Source organism: Furipterus horrens, unplaced genomic scaffold (assembly GCF_987537825.1).
Source record: "Furipterus horrens unplaced genomic scaffold, mFurHor1.1.pri manual_scaffold_6, whole genome shotgun sequence".
In the NCBI taxonomy this organism is placed as follows: Eukaryota; Metazoa; Chordata; class Mammalia; order Chiroptera; family Furipteridae; genus Furipterus; species Furipterus horrens.
This window is the reverse complement of record NW_028327176.1, coordinates 129,639,577-129,648,948: the sequence shown is the minus strand read 5'-3', so window position 1 is coordinate 129,648,948 and position 9,372 is coordinate 129,639,577.

Genomic DNA, 9,372 nt, shown 5'->3' with positions numbered 1-9,372 from the left:
ACCCTGGACCGCCGAGCCAGGTCAAGAAGAGGCGAAAGCCGAAGAGCATTGGAGCCACAAAGAAGCCCGAACTCCAGGGATAAGGCTGTCAAACCTCCGCAGTGGACGCCCAACTCCCCGCGCTGCCTGCAGAAAAGCGGGGCCCGCCCCACTCCCGGGAACTATATAGCTCCCCGTCTGGGGCTTTAGGTTTTCACCCACTTTAACCTATTTTAAAAGGAAACTTAATTCAGATATACATAGGACAATAATAGCTTTCTCTTCCCCTCAATTCCATTCCCTCCTGGCTCTCAGGAGGCAACCGAGATTGACAGCCCGAGGAGCATGTACACATCTGCGCACACGCACGCGCTCGCATTCGTTCACCCACATCGCTAACGCTGAATCTAAGGTGTTGGCCGCCTCCCCGGATGCCCTGCCAGGGTGGGGCGGGGCGGGGCCCAGGACACAGTATATGCGGTGGTGCGGTCTTGCGAGTCTGGGTTGTTTCTGAGGGTTTTTATGATCGCAGGAGGCAGGCGCCGCACTGTGGAGTAGCGCGCAGTGGCCGGGGCCGCGCGCCTGTCTCGCCCGCTAGAGGAGGCGCTGGCGCGGCACGGGCGCCCACACTAATCAATAATTCTCTGCGGGGTCTGAACGGCAGGGGGCTGAGAGGCCTTTCAAGACGGATGCCCCGAGTGTGATGTATTTATTCTTCGCACTTACTGTGCACTTAGCACCGTGAGGACTGTTCTTTGCACTTATCAATACCCACCCCCGCCCCGCCCAGAGGCCCCTATTCCCTGTGGCCGCTGAGCGCGAGTCAGACTGCCGGTGGTCGCGCGCCACCGTCGCTGCAGCGGCCGTCGGCTCGAGACTCCCACCCACCTCCACCCCGCCCTACCTCACCCACCAGTCCCGAGGGCGCCGAGCCGGCCGTTCACTCTGCGGAAGGGAGTACGGGCCCTGCGAAAGCACGTTCCGACCTGGGGCGAGTGCACTGGAAAGTGACCAAGCCCTTGGACTCTCGACTCGGAGCAGCAACAGCGCGGCCGCAGCGGAGAGCTTCCCAGGCGCCTTTCTCGATTTCCCGTAAAAAGGGTTTAATTGTTTAGCTGAGACGAGTCTCCCTTTGAAGTGACTTGAGCAGTGAAAGAAACTCCTCTGGTATCCAGAGAGTCGGGGGTTGTTACTCCCTGTCCACCCCCACCTCTACAAGTTTGTCTAAAGTCTTTTTTGATGTCACTCACACAGACCATGGGGGAATTCTAGATGATGAGTTAGGGAGTCGCTTAGGCGTGGTCATGCCTTTCTCCCCAAACATGACCCCCAGAACCTAGTCCGGTCCTTTCTCGCAGACCGCAGCGAATCCCCAACCACTCTGGCCAGGCGATCCCAGACCCTGCTGAAAGTCCCAGCTGCAGCCGGCGCGCGGGTTCCAGCGCTCAGCGTCCCGAAACCGCGGCAATGCTGATTTATGCACCAGGCGCTCTAAGAACCCCGACGCTTTGGATAGGTTAATTTTTGTCAATTGTTCCTCAATACACTAAGATAGTTTGCAGCTTGAGGCGGCTTTTATTTATCACCCTGCACATTTGAAATACAGTCAGACATAAAAATAACTGACTCTGGGACTCTGGCGCAATATTGGAGCCGTCGGGGAATAATTTGGCTAACTGACTTGGACGTTTCACCTTCTAAACAGAAATGCGACTCTCAGTCAAACTGTAAATCAGATTGTCTTCGGCAATGAAAAAAAGAAAAGGCACCAAACCCAAAAGGGAAAGGAAACAAAATGAAAGAAAACGCAGATATTGACCAAAGCAAAACGAGCTTCAGAAACTCAGACTGGATTTTAATTTTAGCCGTGGAACTACATCGAGAATGAGAAATCCTAAATGTTTTACCAGCCAGATCCGCCCCAGGGATTACTAGGGTGCCCTTGGAAACTGCACTGATTTATTTACTTCTTTTTACTGCTGTTGCTGTTTTTGTTATTAAATAATAATGAATAATAAATGCTATTTTAGGGGTCCCCCTTGAAAAACTCTCATTATAGATGTTAAGGAGAGGGGAGCAGAATGGCCTGGGCAGGTAAGGGTGGGAGCTCTGGGAGAGACCTAAAAAATGGAAAAGAAGGAACTCAGAAATTTCCCTGGCACTTTCCTTCTTCCCAAATTTCTGTAAATGGATACAAAAGAATCTGAGTCTTTTTTTGCCTCAGGGATTGTCTCCACACCTATGTGGAGGCCTCCAATAATGAAAGCTATATTTCTTACAGCCCCACATAGACCCAGTGGTTAAAAGCTTGAAGAGGAATAACCTTCAGTAAAGCAGGGGCTGGAGAAGAGAAAACCCGCGCAGGCAACCACTCAGCAATTGAGCACAAGTGCAACTCGAAGCATAACCAAATAAAACTTAACGTCTGGGAAGAGCGCATCTATTATTATTTTGCATTCACACCCTTCACCTCTGCAATAAATTTTATTCTAGTACAACAAAGTTGAGATAAGCCTGGGGTGTTTTTTCTGCTCTACCACAACGGAAATCTAAGGATGGTTCTGTTGACGTGAACCCACAACGACCTTACTTCTAGGCACCTGCCCCACTCTTAGAGTATTGAAACAAGCATATATTTGTTTAAACTCCATTTTCACCAGGACCATTCACATAGCTTTCTTCTAACATTTCTCCAAATAAACTGGAACAAGAGATCTGTGACTCTTAAAATCCACAAATTAAAATTAAATTTAAAGATACTACAGGGGGGCTTCAGGTAGAAAACTGGAGGGATTATTTAGAAATAATTCTGAAGGTTTAAGAGAAGATACCCTGGAATTTGCTAGTACTTGGTATCCATTGATAATACTGAATATATAATATTAAATTATGATTGCAATCAATATATGGTTTTAGGCATTAAATTCAATTAAATTAATATTTTGACATGGAAAAGGTCAGAAAGCAATGGGAAAATTTTCTCAAGAACAAATTGAATTGATGAGGCTTTGACATTTGCCTGGTCCAAATCTTACATTGGTGGTTTTCATGTCTGTTCCAAGCTGGCTTTGCTCAAGTGGACATCTTTGCTTCTTCCTCAGTGAGAGGGAACTCAATAAATACAACACTCTCTGCTGACGGGCCACTCCTGTGTTGTGAGTAATTCTTTGCTTTTGCCAATAGATAGTCTGATGTCTTTTTCAGGAGAACCAGCTGGGAAATTAAAAGAAAAATGTTTGCCTCTGCACATATTTATTTTTATTTGTTGTTGATTTTTCTTTATTTCTGACACATAAAGATGTGTTCTTTCTCTTAGAATCCCAAACCACAAATATCTTCAAAAAATGTATATTTCAAAAAAAATAAAATCTACAGATGTAATACATACTGTGAACCCTATAAAATGCGTTTACAATGCTGACTTAAAGAAAGAAATTTATAACTTTCATATGTACCTTCCTTGTGCAATAGGCAACTGCCATATGTTTCCGACTTCCATAATTCAGTTTTTCTTGGACATCTGTAGCAGGTAGTGAGTGCTTCTTAAAGTACATTTTATGTAATTTGAGAAGGAACCTGCACCAAAGACTAAAGGTTAACGCAAAAAAGCACTGATCTTTCTAGAAATGCTAGTTATTCTAAATTTACATCACCAATTATGCATAGACTGAGATAGTTTCCTTCCCTCCCCCATTCTTCATGAGACTGAATTTGGAAATGCAGTAACTGAGAAATGAAGTATTGTGTATGCTGAAGATTCTTTACAAGCAACATTTCCATAATGTCTAAATGTTCATATTGCTGTTCTTTAGTATTTTGCTAAGATTCTCATTTGGTTTTTCCTGAAAACTCAGGTTGGAAGGATATTTCAGTAAGATTATTTTGAGACAAAGTTTAGTATTTTTATACAGGAAGGGGAAAAAAAAACCTAAGCTTTTTAACTTTTATTTATCTTACTTGTTTATGATACCTCTCTTAAAGAATGGGAGAATTTTCACAATTAAAAGCAAAAATAAAACCAAACCAAAAGTCACGTAGAAAAGTCATGGGTTGTTCTCAATATGTTTTTTAATTCAGGGTTCATTCCCAAGGCTAATACTATTTTTCAATAGCTCACTTCTTTTTGTGCAGTTCTAGTGCTAGCTTTAAATTAATCTGTTAAAAGTTCTTTCATTCAGCTGAAACTGAAATGCCTCATCTGTCAGTACAAAAATATGAATAAATTCCAGCCACATTCTTCATTGTTTATACTTTCAGCAGATTATATAAAATGTGCACAGAATTTCCACTGTTTAAAAACCGTTAGTATCTACAGATGTGAAATACGAGAACAGGGCCCAATTTACAGCCAATTAGAGGGTGTAATGATTTTTATAAAAAGCTAAACACCATACCTAGTGATTCTCAAACAGAGCCTAAACAAGGGCACTTAGTTGCATTTTCAATTCATATTAAATCAATAGATAATATTTGTGTCTAGGAGGAGATAGCATTAGATATTTAAGTCAAAGAATATGAAGTTGCCATGTTTTAATATCAATTTAAAGTTCCCATAGCACAAACTATTAAAACGTTCATTAAATCTGTAGAGAATATTATTTAATTTACCCATTGTCTCAGTGTGATTTATGTCCATATCAATTTATGCAACATTGTATCAGCAATGTCCATTTACCCATCTTTAGATATTCATCTACATCTGGTGTTAATTTCATCACCTCCTTCAAGACATCTTATAGTTGGATCAGGCATTAATGATAGCCAAAGTGTGGCCTTCTTGGACATTTCTGTTATTAACCCTTAACTGTAGGGTTGCGGGAGGAATGTGGGTCAATGAATGAGGAATTGAAGGCTGCGGGTTTTCACGCACAAGGTGAAAGATAACTGCAATATTGTCTGGAGGCAGAGCAGATACCCCTGGTAATTGGATGGGAGTGGGCAAGCTCATTAGCTCAGCCAAATGAGTTTTCTTCTGGATACATCACAGATTCCTTACTTCCTCACCGCCCCTCCACTAGATCAGTCGCAGGTCCCTCCCTCCCTCCCTTCCTTTCTCTTCCTCAAGCTGGAGAACTGGAAGGTGGGAGGGAGGGAGGTATAAGGGTAAGTTCACCTTCAAAGTACACTGTTCTTTGGCTCTCTCCAAACCTTGCACCTCCTCTAAGCCCCAGTGAGAAATGAGCAATGACTGAAAAACCGACACTAGAAGATAGTCTCTCCTGGCCGAAACCGAGTTTGGGCGCTGAGGAGCCCGGAAAGGATCTTCGGTGAGCCACGCAAGTTATTTTGTAGCGGGACTCGAGACTCGGTAGCAGCTGACAGGAACCTGGAACAGACTGGTTGTTTGGATGAAAAGGATAGTCAACAGTCGCCAACATGTGGGGAGGTGTTTTCAGTGTGTACCAATACGCAAACAGAAGCGAGCAGCGAGGAATTGCGGGTCTGGATCGCTTTCTCCGTCCGGCCTGGGTTTGCAGCTGCAGCCCGCAACCCGGCAGGAGGTCCGCGAGAGCGCAGCCGTCCGGTCCCTGGCCGCCCAGTTTACTTCTTTAGTCTTTGTGAATTTATACAGGTTATAACTTATTATTTTTATTAACGCAGATCAGAGGGAGAGACGAGAAGAAAAGTTAAGTGCAAACAGAATGAAGAGAGTGGGAAAGGGTAGGGGAAGGAATGGAGGAGAGAGGGAGCCCCCAGCCCTCGTGTGTAGCGCTGTCCGGTGACTCAGCGTGGCTTCGGATGTTCACTGCCCTTGGTTAGGATATAGCTCCTTCCCAGATTAAATTCCAAAGTAACGCTGCTGTACCCCTTTTGGTGCTTGGAAGTCCTTGCTCACTTCCACTCTCCCATCAATTTCTGTATTTCTCACTGGGTTAATCTTTTAGCTAATAATAAATATCTTCTTATGCGTGGGAATGAAGACCCCATCCTGCCTCTTTGGAAATTTTGGGACAACCTGAAGAGCTTCAAGTTCAGGGCCAAGAACAGACGTGCGTATCTCAGGGATTACCTCCTTGTGTCAGGTCTTAAGTCTGGGAAATAAAATTTAAAGATTAGAAACCCGAACGACAATTGTCAAGTATAAAAGAAAAAAAGGTCTATCTAGAGAATGAAATCCTGATGCATATGATTTTTAAAGTTAGAAAAAAAAACAATTGTTTATAAAGAAAATACAAGTAGGTGTTAGTTTGAAATAGCAAGTTCTCCTTTCCCACTTCCCCGAGAAAGCACAGTGGGAGGTGACAGAGAATGAGAGAATGTATGTTAAAAAAAATCTTTCGAAACTGCCCAATTTAATTAATTTGTTCATTGTATTTTTCCCATTATCTTTTAGTCACTTTATACCCCCCTCTCTCCCCTGCACTGTTGTCCATGTCTATAAAACTGCCCGATTTTAAACTGCACCAAGAAAAAGAAGAAGGAACTGGATATGCTTTTTTAAATTCACCCTTCCCACCCCACCCCAGTTAGTTTTGCCACCAGGCTGAAAATGGATTCCACTAGGTACCATTCTCCCAGACCTGGACACCCGAGGCTTTTCTGCCCTTCCCTTCCACCCAAGTAGTGGAGACAGACAAACTCTGATAATGTCTTCCCCGGGTGATTTTTATTTCAAATGGAGTCAGGCTAGTTTTGCCAGAGGCCTGACAGTCTAATTCAGTTTTAATCGTTTCCTTAACACAGCTCATACTGGGAAAAGACATTTTCTCTCTTCAGGTGATGGGAGGCACACGCTCCCCGGTATATAAACCCCCACCCACGTTTACACGTGTTCAGATGCACACACTCCCATCCCCACACAAGCACATGTAGATACGTGCACGCGCGCCGAGTTTTTCTCCAGCCAATTCGCGTCCCGTCCCTGTTTTCTTTGCTCTTTTGATTTGCAATGTGCAGGGCCCTGGCTCGGCCCCTGCACACACGTGCCATGCTTTTGAGAAAACGCCTTTTTAGGTCGATAGCTTTGCCATCACTCCAAAGGCCAAGACTCCGCCCGCCTGCCTTCTCCGACTTTCCTTCCCTCCTGCTCCCGGGAGAGGTTTGGCGCCCCTCTTCGGGAGCGAAGGTTGTTGGGTCGCTGTAAGGTCTAAGACCCGCCGCTGGGCCGGGGGCGAGGGGAGGGGTTCAACTGCTGTTCCTGTTGGGTTCCGGAGCCTGATTCCACGGCTGCCTGAGGCCGCGAGCGGGGATGCAGCTCTGTCACTGCTTCGCTAAGTCCAGCTAGATCTTGACTAAGGGGAACCACGCCTTTGTCTTGCCCCCAGCGCCCAGTGTACACCTGGATTATTTCTAAGGGACACAGTCTACCTGACACTGTAGGTGTCTTTGAGGCCCGGCTTTCCAGCCTGGCGTCTATATGGACACAATTTCCCGGGCGTTCGCGCGTTCGGGGGTCTGCTCCCCTTGCTGACCCGAATAAAGGTGATAGAAGTGTCGGAAGCACCGAGTAGGCCTTGGGCCTGTGTGATCCTGGGAGCGTCCTGCAGGCCCATGTAGTCCCTTCTATGTCAATTGAGCCGCAAGGAGTACAAAAATGGACAAGAATCTGTCTACCAAGCTGGCTTCGCCTCTGGAAACTGCGTTAGTCCCTGGTGGACTCGGGTTTCTGCGGAGCGGCAGCTCCTCCTAGCCCTGCCGCGAGGCCTAAGTAGGCCTGAGAGCACCGGCGACTCCAGCCCTGGACTTAAGCGCCTAGAAGGCTCCAAGGCCTGAAGGTTGCTCGGAAGAGCCAAGGGTCGTTCCAGCTACGGGTTACCAAGAATTTGGGCCTAGAGCGGGGCCCTGTATTCTGCAAGGCCGTTGATGCTGGCCACAGACACCCTAACCGCGCACCGCTCGGGGCGCAGCTTCCTGCTTAGTCTGCGCTGGTCCCCCGCCCCCACCTCCCCTTCCTAATCCACTCCCACTCCGGGCCCAAGCCCTGCAGGCGTCCTCTGCTCTCCCGGGCTCTAGCTTGCACTCTACCAGGCCTCAGAAACCCAGTTTGGTCTTTTAAAGCTATAATACCCGGCTGGAGCATCGCTGAGTTTGGAGGCCCTACGGTGTTATTTGCAAAATCCCCCCGCCTTCTTTTTTAAAAAACAAATGTAAAACACTCCTCTCCATTGAATCCGTCTCTCAAGCCTTTAAAAAGGCCTCTCCGGCAAGAGTGTTATTGAGTCGTTTGTGACCCTGAGGCTGTTGGACCCCGAGCCGGGCGAGAACGTGAGGGTGTCCGGGCACCGCCTGCTCAGGTTCCGGCTCTGATCTATGTCCTTGGAGGAACCTCGCGTTCCCCGAGCTTCGGTAAAAAGACCGAAGTGGCAAAACTACTCCCTGAATCACTCTCCTGAAAGCTTAGAGAGAAGTCAAAGATAATAGGGTAGCCAACAGTTGTGGAGGTTGAATTGAAGGAGGGAGAGGAAAAACAAGTCTTCGTCGTCTGTTTTATATCAACGATTTACGAATAATATGCATCATGAATTTTATTCCACAGAAATTTGCTGTACTTAAACCAAACCCATTTTTTTGTTCATCCTGACAAAAATTCTAGTTGAAATTACAAAACTGTACAGATATATGTTCACCATTATTTGTTTAAAACGCGTTGTTCTTTCTAAAAATTGTGTTTTAAAAAAAGTTAACTCTTTAAAAGCCTAAGGGGGGAAATGGCAAATTGTCCAAAGCAGGACTAAGAGAACTTAGGTTAAATCACAGAAACATTTAAAAAACACTGCAATGGGAAATTCAATTGCACCTTAAAGCTTATTTCACTTTGCAAAGTTTTTAGGGGGTTTAAAACTAATTCCTTATCATTAAAGTCACACAATTTAAATCCCACGACCTACGTTTTTAACTATTGTAAGAAAAGTAGTCACCAAGAATGGGCTCATATGATGAAGTGAGCTTATTTTGTTCTAAATATAGTAGATTTAAATATATCTTAATTCCCACTCCCTCCCCAAGAAAATCTACCGAGTAAAACATAAACAAACAAGCAAACAAAACATAAGGAAGCCTAGTGTCTCGCCAGGCAATGAGTTGGCGCTGGAATATTTAAATGAGAAAAGATGGGCCTGGTGGATGTGAATTCTCCCTACTCCTCGAAAAGTCCTGAGTTGTAACAATATTAACTGATAAGGGAGTTTAAGGGTTTTTTTTTTTTTTAAAGAAAATATTGTTCATAGTTTAACTTGATCATTCCGGTTTAAAGCCAAACGCGCCTGAGCGGTCCTGGTGAGGAAAGCCGGGGACTGGGGCTGGACTGGGCTGGAAGCAAGACAGACCCGGTTCAGCTCCTGGGGTTGGCACGTCCAAGCCAGACGGCGGCGCTTTTCACTCTAGGTTTTTTGCAACCTTGTAAGGAAGTGGGCGCGGACTGCGCGGAGTCGGTACCTCCTGATTGGCTGGGCT